Source organism: Schistocerca serialis, chromosome 1 (genome assembly GCF_023864345.2).
Source record: "Schistocerca serialis cubense isolate TAMUIC-IGC-003099 chromosome 1, iqSchSeri2.2, whole genome shotgun sequence".
Lineage (NCBI taxonomy): Eukaryota > Metazoa > Arthropoda > Insecta > Orthoptera > Acrididae > Schistocerca > Schistocerca serialis.
In genome coordinates this window covers 692,184,109-692,198,349 of record NC_064638.1, presented here as the reverse complement: position 1 = coordinate 692,198,349, position 14,241 = coordinate 692,184,109, and positions in this window count along the sequence as shown.

Sequence of the window (14,241 nt, the reverse complement as noted above, 5' to 3'; positions counted from 1 at the left end):
GCTTGTACATAAAAATGTGATATCACTCAACAATAAAAGATAAAGGTGAACAAAGCGGAAACTGGTCCGCCTCCACGCGGCAGGGACGGGCAACATCGAGGGTGGCCGGAAGCTAACAAACTTGCGGCCACTCACGATGGCTAAGAGACCAGAAAACCTTGTTGGGTATATCACAAAAGTATTTTTTGTGGTAAAAAAAAGGACCAGCCATATACCCACAGGCGGATGGTCACCCACCTGGTTTAATCTAAAAAAAAGGTTCTTATCATCATCATTTCATCCCCATCGACACGCAAGTCGCCCAAGTACCGTCAACTCGAAAGACTTTCACCAGGCGAACGGTCTGCCCGACGGGAGGCCCTAGCCACACGACATTATACCACCTTTTGCAGCAAGGACGTGTAGGAAGAAAGTCAGTGAGGTTCTGGAAGACACGGACATGGATGTAGAGTCATGTTGACTCCAGTACAGTGGACAGTCCTGCTAGGTTTCTACGTTGAGGATCCATAGCGAGACCAGCCCGATGGAAGTGATCCCACAGATTCTCGATTGTTTTAAATCCGGGGAGTTTGGGGCCTAGGGAGTACGGTAAACTCACTTTCCTGCTCTTAGAACCACGCACGTACACTGCGAGCTGTGTGACGTTGCATTGTCTTGGCCGTAGGTGCCATTGTGCTGAGTAAAAAACAAACTGCTTGTAGCGGAGAATGCTTGTGACCCATTGTGCCTCCCAGAATGATGAAATCACCCAGACAGTGCAGAGAAAACAAACCCCAGTCGATAGCGCTCCCTCTTATAGTGCTTATTAATATACGCTACTGGCCATTAAAATTGCTACACCACGACGATGACGTGTTACAGACGTGAAATTTAACTGACAGGAAGAAGATGCTGCGATATGCAAATGATTAGCTTTTCACAGCATTCACACAAGGTTAGCGCCGGTGGCGGCATCTAAAACATACTGACATGAGGAAAGTTTCCAACCGATTTCTCATACACAGGCAGCAGTTGACCGGCGTTGCCTGGTGAAACGTTGTTGTGGTGCGTCGTATAAGGAGGAGAAATACGTACCATCACGTTTCCGACTTTGATAAGGGTCGCATTGTAGCCTATCCGATTGCCGTTTATCGTATCGCGACATTGCTGCTCGCGTTGGTCGAGATCCAATGACTGTTAGCAGAATATGGAATCGGTGGGTTCAGGAGGGTAATACGGAACGCTGTGCTGGACTCCAACGGCCTCGTATCAATAGCAGTCGAGATGACAGGCATCTTATCCTCATGGCTGTAACGGATCGTACAACCACGTCTCGATCCCTGAGTCAGCAGATGGGGACGTCTGCAAGACAACAACCATCTGCACTAACAGTTCGACGACGTTTGCAGCAGTATGGACTATCAGCTCGGAGACCATGACTGCGGTTACCCTTGACGCTGCATCACACAGGAGCGCCTGCGATGGTGTACTCAACGACGAACCTGGGTGCACGAATGGGAAAACGTAATTTTCTCGGATGAATCCAGGTTCTGTTTACAGCATCATGATGGTCGCATCCGTGTTTGGCGACATTGCGGTGAACGCACATTGGAAGCGTATATTCGTCATCGCTATACTGGCGTATGACCCGGCGTGATAGTATGGGGTGCCATTGGTTACATGTCTCGGTCACCTCTTGTTCGCATTGACGGCACTTTGAACAGTGGACGTTACATTTCAGATGTATTACGGGCAGAACAGACGTGTAACTGTTGAGGAACTGACCACCCAGATGAACCAATACCAATAGTGTCTCTTCAAAGACTGTTCAGCGAATGTTCCTCCGTATGTGCTTCCACAGCAGACGCCTGGTTCATGCATCCGTACTGATTGCTGTTCATCGGCTGCACAGGTTGGAATTTACACCCCAGTATTGCAACTGGACATACACTGCGTGGTGACAGCTGGGCTTTTCAGATGAGTCACGTTTCATGCTTCACTGGACAGATGGCCGGTAGTGCGTATGGCCCTGCAACAACCGTTATAAGGGGTTAGTATAGAGGAGGGAGAGGTATGATACGAGAAATGTTTTCGTGGCATCCTTTGAGTGATTCCATCATTCGGAAAGGCAGAATGGGAACCATTTCCACCCATACATGCAGTTTGTTTCACCCTCGGCACGATGGAATCTACCAGCAGGACAATGCAAAGTGTCACACAGCTCACAGTGTACGTACGTTTTTTGAACAGCATGATCATGAGTTAACCGTACTCCTCTGGCTCCAAAATCCCCGGATTTAAACCCATTGGAGAATATGTGGGACCAGCTCGATTGGGGTGTTCACGACGTGGATACACAGCTGAGAAACCTGGTGCAGCTGGAGTCCGCATAGCTCCATACTCCTCTCGGTACCTTCCAGAACCTTATTAACTCTCTTCCTGCACGTACGCACAGTAAAACGTGGCTTTTCAGGATTCTGGGAGCTGATCACATTAATGTGACTGGACCATATATTAAAGAGGACCAGCCTGCAATAGTGAAAGCGGCTGGGAATAGTCTTGGTAAGGTCTGAGCTTATGGTATAGTTGGTGACTTGGACAGGCTTACTACACAAACTCACACCACTGATGTTCACTTTGTACAACTGTTTCGGGGTTACCATCAACCACATCTCGATATTGCTGTGACAGGAGTTAATATAGGACTTGAGAGGGCGCAGATGGCCACTGGCAAGGCAGATGAGTGGGCGTATAGGACAGATCATACTAGACACAGCAAAGTCATGCAGGAGATAACCCTGCTCCAGGAAGCTTCCTCTAACCTGGAAGATAGTTTGATACATGAGGAACGCAGATCAGGAGGTGGAGCAAGCTTATTTCATTAAAAGTTTAGAGAAATCATAGGTAAAGTAGATGCATTGCTAACAGACCTTGACTCTGACATTATTTGTATCTCACAGCATCATTTACGTAGCGAAGAAACACTAAGACATCGGTTGTATGGGAAAATCCTACCTTATTTCTGTGCAAGAGTTTTCTTGCGGAAGGGAGGAGTGGCCATTTATGCAAAATCTACTGTCTTGTTCAAAAGAGTTGATATGTCAAAACATTGTTAAGACCAAATATATGTGAGGTTGAATTTTCAAGGAAAAAATTTTTATTATAAGCCTCTATACCGTTTTATCTCAAAAATCGGCTCTGTGCTAGGCTTGGTTCGTAAGAAAGACATGGGGGTGATTTTTTGTGAGGATCTGAATATAAACTTTCTAAGGTGGAGATTATAGTATTCAATAAGAGTTCAGGGGAACAGCAGCCGATCGTAGACAACAAGTTCATAAATTATTCTCTAATTGATGGGCACAGTGTGAGTAAAATTAGTAAGGGAATGTGAGTTAATTATGCAAAGATACTAATTCCGAAAAGAAAAAGGCAGAGTCATATCCAAAAGCAGTAGAAATATGAGACCGCTTGGAATGCAGATATTTAAAGATCATCTTAAAGGGATAACTTGGTAAGAACAAACGACTTGTACGACAATTATGAGAAGTCCTCGATCAATACCAAAGTCTCCTTCGGCACTACTAGCACGATCACGGCAGCCTGCGACCTCTCCCATCGCGCGGTTTCTCTCCACCGCAGGCTCCGTCCGACCACTTCTCAACAACTGTTCGCTCGCTACTACTCGCAATAATACGAGGGTAATCTCAAAAGTAAGGTCTCCTATTTTTTTATAAGTACATAGACCTGTTTATTTCTACAACTGTTTACATCAGTTTACAGCTTGAACACTTTTCGACATAATCACCATTTCCGTCGGTGCATTTTTGTAGACGCTGTGGCAGTTTCTGTATGCCCACGTCGTACCAGGTGGCCGTCATGCTGTTCAGAAAGTTATGAACCTTTTCTTTCACCTCGTCGTCGGAGCTGAATCGTTTACCGGCCAAATGTTCTTTTAACCTAGGGAACAGGTGATAGTCACTGGGCGCCAAGTCTGCACTATAGGGTGAGTGGGTGATTATGTTCCACTAAAACTGTTGCAGGAGAGCAACGGTTTGACGAGCGATGTGTGGGCGAGCGTTGTCATGGAGAATGTGTACGCCCTTGCTCAACATTCGTCTTCTCCGTTTCTGAATTGCCCGTTTGAGTTTTTCAGTCTCACAGTACCTGTCAGCGTTAATTAATGCTTTGCTCAACCTTCAACACTGTCTCCTCAGAAGTTGGTCTCCCGCTCCTTTGTGCGTCGTGAATTTCGGTCCGACCAGCTGAAAACTCTCTACACCACTTACGAACATTTTTGACGTCAATGTACGACTCACCATACACTTCCGTCAATTAGCGATGGATTTCAATTGGGGCAGTGCCCTTTGCGTTGAAAAACCGAATAACTGCGAGCAATTCGCACTTGACGGTAATATCCAACGGGAGCTCCATTCTCAAAGGGTGCCAAGCCAAGACTGAGCGCCTCAGCTCGGCGTGCGCATGTTGACACACAACGCGTGAAGCACTCTTCATAACAGTGTGACCAACTGCCACACAAACAGAGTTCTGTACTTATAAAAAAAGAAGGGACCTTAATTTGGGAATTACCTTCGTAATATATCAGACTCAGAGTTTGTGTGTGCACACGACAGCAGAATCATTGGTGAACTCTGCAAAACAATTTTAACGTCCAATTTTCAAGCCGAATCAAAATTCTGTTGCTACAGAAGGCTGTGTAGAGCTTTGAGCGCTGGTGTTCCGATACAGCAACATCACATGCAGCTTCAGGATATAAGCACTGGTGAAATGGAATCAGTTATTGCTTCATTAAAGAGTAAAGACTCTTGGGCATGACGGAATTTCAAGTAATGTTATGAAGATCACTGCGTCACACAATAATTCTCTGCTCTGTCACCTGTGTAGCGTATCTGTTAGGTGTGGTCAGTCTCCTGAAAGACTAAGGTACTGGTTCGTGACAACACTTTATAAAAAGAGTGAAGGATATAAAGTTGACAATCACTGACTATTTCCTTTGCTGCCAGCGTCTTCAACGTTTTTGAGAAAACAATGTGCAGGAGAACAGTGGCGCATCTCAGGACACATAATTCGCTATCAGATTCTCTCAGTTTTCCCTCAGAAAGGAAATATCCACGGAATATGCTCTTTATTCTTTTAAATGTGAAAATCTAGCAGGGTTAGGCGATAGCATGAGGACGGTAGGTATTATCTTTGATTTAAGAAAAGCGTTTAACTGTGTGTCGATACTATAGTTTTGCATAAGTATAACGTTATGAGATAAAGGAAAAAATCCAACAATGGTTCATTTAATATCTGGAAAGTACGAAGCAGGATGTTGTGCTTCAGTGTAAACGAACCGGGAAGAAATCTGAATCTTACTGCAGTTATGTTAAGTGGAGGAGGAAGGGGGGGCACTGTCAGAGGGTTATTTTCTCAGATCGTCGATTTTCTTGATATACAGGGTTATTACAAATGATTGAAGCGATTTCACAGCTCTACAATAACTTTATTATTTGAGATATTTTCACAATGCTTTGCACACACATACAAAAACTCAAAAAGTTTTTTTTAGGTATTCACAAATGTTCGATATGTGCCCCTTTAGTGATTCGGCAGACATCAAGCCAATAATCAAGTTCCTCCCACACTCGGCGCAGCATTTTGGTGAATTGCGAATTTGCTGCACGAATGCGTGAGGATTCTCTACCGCCCAGATTCGCACATTGTGTCTGTTCACTTCACCATTAAGAAAAAATGTTGCTTCATCACTGAAAACAAGTTTCGCACTGAACGCATCCTCTTCCATGAGCTGTTGCAACCGCGCCGAAAATTCAAAGCGTTTGACTTTGTCATCGGGTGTCAGGGCTTGTAGCAATTGTAAACGGTAAGGCTTCTGCTTTAACCTTTTCCGTAAGATTTTCCAAACCGTCGGGTGTGGTAAGTGTAGCTACCTGCTTGCTTTATTCGTCGACTTCCGCGGGTTACGCGTGAAACTTGCCCGCACGCGTTCAACCGTTTCTTCGCTCACTGCAGGCCGACCCGTTGATTTCCCCTTACAGAGGCATCCAGAAGCTTTAAACTGCGCATACCATCGCCGAATGGAGTTAGCAGTTGGTGGATCTTTGTTGAACTTCGTCCTGAAGTGACGTTGCACTGTTATGACTGACTGATGTGAGTGCATTTCAAGCACGACATACGCTTTCTCGGCTCCTGTCGCCATTTTGTCTCACTGCGCTCTCGAGCGCTCTGGCGGCAGAAACCTGAAGTGCGGCTTCAGCCGAACAAAACTTTATGAGTTTTTCTACGTATCTGTAGTGTGTCGTGACCATATGTCAATGAATGGAGCTACAGTGAATTTATGAAATCGCTTCAATCATTTGTAATAGCCCTGTGTATCAATGATCAGATGACACCAGTGTCATAGTGAAATATAAATGATGTTGTAATGTGTTTGTATAAAAATAAGAAGGTTTGATACTGAGAACTAAAACTGAACTGAAATGAGCTAGTTCCCTGTTCTTCGTGTGTGTCTTTATTATGATCTTGAACAATGAATGTGTGTAATTACGTAAATAATATCTCATAAAAAGTCTCCAAATGTGTGAAACTGTATAACTGGGTAGCAATTAACTTTCACCAAAAATAATTAGAAAATGGAAAACTGTATCCTAAAAATGTTATTGTGTGAGATTCTGTATTGTGCAAAGCAGTGAGCAATACTACAATAGGTGACGTCACAGTGCGTGACCTGCTGTTCCAACAAGCAAAGCTAACAGAATTAAAGTTCTACATAAAATTATAAATCGAGTTTTGAAAGCATGACTGCCCAAGATGCTTCTGTGAAAAATGCCTTACGACTTTAAGTACGCAAACTGACTAAACAGAATTCAAACCATTAAACGAGACACACTTGAATGTAGCCTGCTCTGTAAGAATGAAAATGTTTGTATAAGAACTGAAACCTGAACTGCACTTTACCTAAGTTGAACCTAATAGCAATTTTGAAATTCAAGTGTTACAAATACAAATGGCACGGGTTCTACTTATTTTAATGTTCATGTCCTCTTTTTCCTTCTTTTACGATGCGTATCTGCATCCATATCTACAAACCATTCAGAAATTCACACTGAAGTACCTGGCAGAGAGTTCTTCGAACACTTCTGTATCGTTCCAGTCTCGGACAGCGCTTGAGGAGGAAGAACACCTAAACCTTTAGGTGCGAGCACTAATTTCTCTTATTTTTTCTACGATGATTGTTTACACAGTTTTGCAATATTCATGTACCTTCGACGGTGGAGTAACGACAATGATATACATATTTATCAAGGAATATTGCCCGCACACAATTCTCTCGCCACTGCAGAGAGAAGAGATGTAGGTATTAGTGTCAGTGGTGTTGAGAAACAGCTGCAATTGCTAATATCACCAAAACTTCAGCACCCGATGAAATCTCTATTGGAGTCTTTACCATATTTCCGTCGGAGTTAGTTCAATTTTAACCGTAATCTATCATATATCCCTCGAGCAAAAAATGTGCGCAGAGATTCGAAGAAAGCGCAAGTCACACCCAGCTATAAGAAGCGTATAAGATGTGAGCAACAAAACTAACTTCCAATTTCCTTGAGATTCATTCGTTGTAGGATCTTGGAACATATTCTGAGCTGAAATCTAATGAATTAGCTCCTCCATGCCAAACAACATGGATTCCGAAAACATAGACCAAGTGGAACTCAACTCGCGGTTTCTTCAAATGACGTCCTGAAAGCCCTGAATCACAGCAGTCGAGTAGATGTAAAACATTTGACTCAGTAGCACATCTACGCTTAAAATCAAAATTACGATCGTATTGGATACCACGAGGATTGAGGATGTTTTGTAAGGTATGACACAGTAAGTTATCTTCGGTGGAGTTGGGAATGTATAAGAATTAACTTCGAATATGACCCAGGTAGGTATGTTGGGACCATTATTGCTAATGTTCTTTAGTAATGACACTGCAGCCAACATTTTAGTGACCTTAGACTTTTCACAGACGACGTAGTAATCCATAATTTGGTTCTATCTGAAAAAAGCTGTACAAATATTCAGTTAGACCTTAATTAGATTTCAAAGTGGTGAAAATATTGACAAACTGCTTAAGATGTTAGAAACGTAAAATTGTGCACTACACAAAACGAAAACGTGCTATCCCATGACTAAAATACCAACGAGAGACAATTGGTATCGGTCAACTAATACAAATACCTGTGCGTTACAGTTTTTAGGGATATGAAATGGAATGATTACATAGGCTCGGTGGTCGGTACAGCAGGTGGCAGACTTCGGTTCCTGCATGCAAAACACTGGTGTGACGAATCTTAGAATATTTCTCATGTGTGTGGGATCCGTACCAGATAGCACTAAGAGGGGATACTCAAGGAAAAACAGAAGGACAACACTAATGATTTCAGATTTTTTGACTAGTGGGGGAGTGTCACGAATATGCTGAAGGAACTGAACTGACAGACTCTTGAAGATGAAAACAAATTATCAGGAGAAAGCCTAGTTATTAAGTTTCAAGAACTAGCTTTGAATGATGAGCCTAGGAATATACTGGAAACCCCTACGTATCGGTCGCGTAGGGATCGCGAGGACAAGTTCAGACTGATTACAACATCCACTGAGCCGTTTAAGCGCTCCGTACGAGCATGGCACGTTACGAAACCTTAATAACTGGTACAATAGGAAATATCCTCTACTATGCACGTCACAGTGGTTTGAACAGTGTAGATGTAGATGTAGAATGATTGCAACAAACATAATTGTTTTCATATTTTAAGTCACAGCTGGAGATCGACAAAACGTAGCGTTAGGACTGGACAAGAAGCTACGGACAGCTCAAGTCAATTGTACAGGATGAAGCAGAACTCCAAGGACAAAATTTTGAAGTTTTTTGTGAAATATCGTCTGAGTATTTTGGTACAGGGACCCGTGGTCTCCGGTGGCGCGGTAAGCAGTAGTAACGTAATTATGAGTTAATCGGCTTTGTTACCAGAATTATTTTTGTTTCTATGAAAATACTTTCACAACAGTGACTAAGGCCTTAATATGCAATCGCCAAAACATAACAACACGAAAGGATCCGGTTATTTTTGGGCGCCTATGTAAGAGATGCAAAAATGCAGTTATCTGACTGTCGTCGCTGCGGGAACAGCTGAGCATATCGTCGTCGTGCCGCTTTTCCATGGCATTCATTGAGCCCATAGACGAGGGGCGATTTTTCGTGGGTAAACCTGTTCATACTGCCGTGCATTACTGTTAATGTGCAACTAACACTGCTGAAAAAGCAACTCGACACTGGACCGAGTAGAACTGAACGTAAACTTGTGGAAAAAGAGTAAAGTGGGCCCGACTGTTGTTTAACAGTAAGTACCATGTGTGAATGAAACAAGTTTGTTACAACAGATGTCACCGCATACCGCCGGCCGCAGTGCCCGAGCGATTCTAGGCGCTTCAGTCTGGAACCGCGCGACCGCTACCGTCGCAGATTCGAATCCTGCCTCGCGCATGGATGTATGTGATGTCCTTAGATTAGTTAGGTTTAAGTAGTTCTAAGTTCTAGGGGACTGATGACCTCAGATGTTAAGTCCTATAGTGCTCAGAGCCATATGAACCATCACCGCATAGCCTTGACATTTTCACTGTTGTGCAGGTATTTTCGATGCAATACCGATACAAGGGCTAAGGTATCAAACGAATTGTAACTAATCTGCAAAGAACCACAGGAGGCCACAGGCCCCTCATGTCAAAATACGCCGGAAATGTCCCTGGGGCTAACTCAGAAATTTTGTAGACACACAAAATAGCGTGTTGTGTATATTACACGTACCATTGCTGATCCACAGGTATATACTACAATTCATTTTGAAATATGGTTTGTTGGTTATAAAAGATACAATTTTCGAAATCCGTGTTTTTAATTAAGTTTTAATGTATTTTCTGAAGATATGGTGGTAAATATTTTTTCTGGGTGCAAATTTCACTGGGTGCAGGTTTTATTGGGTGCTGCTTACAAGCCACCTGACAACGGAAACTCGACACTGCTCAAAAAGTGGTGAACATTAAAATACAGGACAGCAGCAAATCAGCTAAAGAAAGAAGTCTCGTGCAGTGCAATGCAAGGATGTGCATATAGGCTGAGCAGTTTATTCGCACTTATCGAGTGATGTAGAAGAGACGAACATTCAAAAACTGCACTGAAACTCTGATTCGTTAATAGCTGCAGTAATATTGTAGTGGCACCACCATTTAGGATAGGGAAAGTTAGTTTTGTGCAACATTCTGAGCACACAAGTTACAGCCAGGCGCGAGCCGTTTGACAGTAAGTTATGCTGACCAGCAGTTGCGTAGTACGTAGAATGGAGGCCATAGGGCCATCGAAATGCTGAAAAGAGTAAATGCAGCGGTTCAAACGGTTCAAATGGCTCTGAGCACTATGGGACTCAACATCTTAGGTCATAAGTCCCCCAAAACTTAGAACTACTTAAACCTAACTAACCTAAGGACATCACACACACCCATGCCCGAGGCAGGATTCGAACCTGCGACCGTAGCAGTCCCGCGGTTCCGGACTGCAGCGCCAGAACCGCTAGACCACCACGGCCGCCAAAATGCAGCGGTTTGCATGGCACAGGTTACAGGCAGAAGGGGCCCATTGGTGCAATTTAGATGTTATGAGTATGTGACTCGGAGTGGCGCGTTAGGAAAACAGAGGTGCACAGCCACATATAAATAGGTGCGGGGTTCTAACGAACTTCATTCAAGTGTGGCAGCTCTCCTGGACAGCGGGGCACGTCACAGCACCAGCTACACGCAGCAGCAGATGGGGCACAAGCAGTCCAGTCCACGGCGGGTCGCTGGTTCGACCCCATGCCAGCCATCAGCGGGCCACTCCATGGCAGTCATCTTGGTTCCCACACCCACTGGAGATATGCAGGCCGAGGGCTGCAGATTCGGACACATGATCGCAGGCGCTCATAGTCACCACATTCTCAGCCATGCCGGTGAGAAAGATGCAGCTAGCTGCCTGTCACTCACACTGAGCGGTGCTGAGTGGGCAGGGACGCAGACCGCTGAGTTGACTGTCGGCACCCTGACGCCGCAACTCCGCTGGTGTGCAAGGCTCGACACGTCATTGCATTGCACGGGCCATTAGGGTACTTCCTCAGCATTACGAGGCCCTGTGATGCAGACCGAGGTGTACGAGGGCACTGTGGTTGGAAACAATAAATCATTTGAAAAGCTTGGACGAGTCTTAATACGGTGCCTTCTACCTCTTCCCGCTACATTTGGTCATCCTGATACATTCGGTGGCAGAAGCTGCCACTACATTTGGTGTCAGAATAGTGGATGTCATCTGTCCAGTACGATATTCGAGCTCTCTGCCCGCATTTTGATCAGTTTTCTTTTGAGTATTGGACGTTTTCTTTCTTGTTTGTGTTTTGAGTATGGCCTGCCACGAGCCACATAGTAGATGTTTTGCGTAGGCATATTATTTTTTTGTCAGAATAAGTGTTAGTGTATTTGGGGCAGTAAGATTTATTATTTTTGTGGCATTTAATTACTTTTTTATTGGTTTGATTATGATGTTACTGAGTATGATGATACTGAGGTGTAGGGAATCATATTATTCTAGTACTTAAATGTTTTGTTTCGGGACTAACTGGGAACGAAAATGACACAATGGCAGAGTCAGGGACGCGAGGTGTGTTGGAACCAAAAGTGGTACGGATTTTGATGGAAAAGGTAGCACAATTGATAGCAGACAATACGCAGTTGAGGAGTGAATTAACATCTAGAAGTGAGCGGGAAACTGCATCGGAGCAGACGTTGTTGTCTAGGATGCCACAGCAGGAGACTAATCCAGCTGCCGCGAATTTGATTATTCCGTTCTCTGGCACATCTGGGGATGTGTGTTCATTTGTGGAGGACTTGGAAATTTCATCTATGATGAATGGTTGGTCTGATGAGCAGTTGTTACATGCAGCCAAGAATAGATTAAGGGGTGAAGCAAAATCATATATAAGGTGTTCTGAGGCCTCAAGGAAGGCAGGACCGTTTAAGCAGTTAAAGGAAGGCCTTTAGAAAGGTACAAAAAACAGAATAGCGCTCGGTACTTTAGAGAAAAGTTAAGTACAATGTCAAAGAGACAGGGGGAGACGGTAGAGAAATTTGCGGACAGAATAAGAGAAATTAACGAGTATATTTACAAGTTGGGTCAGAGCGATGAGGCGAATGGTGTTCTGTTCCAGGAGGCCGAGCAAAGGGCACTTGGTGTATTTTTGAGGGGGTTACCAGCGCATATATCAGGGAACGTGCGTGAAGGGACTCCGAAAGATTTGTATTCGGCCATTTAGCTGGAAATTCAATGTGAGGAAACAGACGTGGCAAAAGGGGCATGCGAGAGGCAAACAGTCTTTGCAGTGGGTGTGAAATGTTATAAGTGTGGTCGTACGGGACATGTGCAGAGGCAGTGTACCCAGTCACCGAGGTATAAAGGAAGGGGTGGATATCGGCAGTGGGGATGATGGAGAAGTGGAGATAGGAGAGGTGGACAATCGTTAAACGGTAGAGGGGGCCCAAGACTCACCTAGGGGAGCTCCCATTTAATTTTAATGCCACGAATACGTACGCAGAGGTGGAACGTTTAGTGGTATGATCCATAGAAACTAAAAAGTTTAAGATTTTGTTGGACACAGGGGCGCAAGTGTCAGTGGCTACTAGGAATATAATGGGACGACGGAACCTAGACCCACCACGTTATAGGTTGCGTGGAGTGGAGGATAAGGAAGTCACACCTTTGGGGTCGGTGACAGTTGACTTTCGAATAGAGAAAGTCCGATTTAATGCATGCTTGGAGGTGTACCATGAGTAAGCGACGGCTACAGATTTCTTGCAACAACATCATGCCAAAATTGACCTTGGAAAACGAACTGTAGAACTTGGTGGAATGTTATTTCAGATAGGGAAAACTGTTGTCGATGCAGAGCTGTTGCGAGGGGCGTTCAACGCAATGAACAAACCAACTGAACCGCGTACATTAGCATTAAGGCTTAATTAGCATGAGTGTGTGTCTTGTGGCACCGGGAAGTCGCTTTGGGTAAGTGTGGAGTCAAGTCTACCTGTGAGTACAGTATGTGTTATTGAACCATTGCAGGATAATGAAGTTTTGGGTCCATTGGGTTGTTTTGTGAAACGTAGTAGTAACCAAGATACATACATGTGTCTGAAACTATCTGTGACGTTAGGACTAATGTTTCTTCTTGCTTGTGCTTTTTTGTATTTCAAATTTTTTTTCATTTCTATCGTCGACGAGATGGCGCGGAAATGGTTGCAGCGATATCGTGTTTGTTTTCAAACAATATTTCAGACGTTGTTGAATCAACTGAAAGGATGGCTCCAAAACGTTCTGCATTTTCCTACGGCAGTACTTACAAAATAAAATCGTTTGATTACAACTAACAGGTATTATAACAAACCATAAATCTTCTACATCAGTCTTTAAGTCCATTTCGCATTTCAGGAAGAGGAGGAGGTTAGTGTGACAACGAGGCCGAGACGGAACAGAAGATCGGAGTAGGAAGAGATGGTAAAGGAAATCGGCCGCGCCCTTTAAAATGAACCATCCAAGCATTTATATGAAGCGATTTAGGGACGTCAAGGACAATAAAAGTCGAGTGACTGAACCGTCGTCCTCCCAAATGCGAGCTCAGTGTGCTAGCCATTGCGTCACCTTGCTCGGTCATTTCGCATTTCAATACGAACGCTATCGTTAGCTGGATTCAATTCTATTTTACATCGTGGCACATCCATGTGACGTGTTTCTCACACCCAGCGATGCAATGTGAAGGCTGGGTGTCACTATGCACTATTAGTGAAATAATAATTTCCATTTCAGCATTGGAATGCGTGTTAAATATTAATTCATTTATGTACAAAAGGTACTTACAGTAGAACAGAAGGAGGGAGAGATTCACAGTACTCAGATGGATACTGACTCTGCTCATATGGGGCAAAAAATCTAAATTGTTTTCGTGATATCTGCGGAGAATTTGATGCACAGAAGTGTTCAGCATTTTATGACGTATGGTCCCACATTAAATCGTATTCGGCATGACAAAGCGATCAAATCCTTCCTCAGTTTTCGAGCGCAGCTACTGATCACTGGAACGTAGGTATCCTGCCCTAAATGACGTCTGATCTGTAGTGATTTCGACAGTATCATTA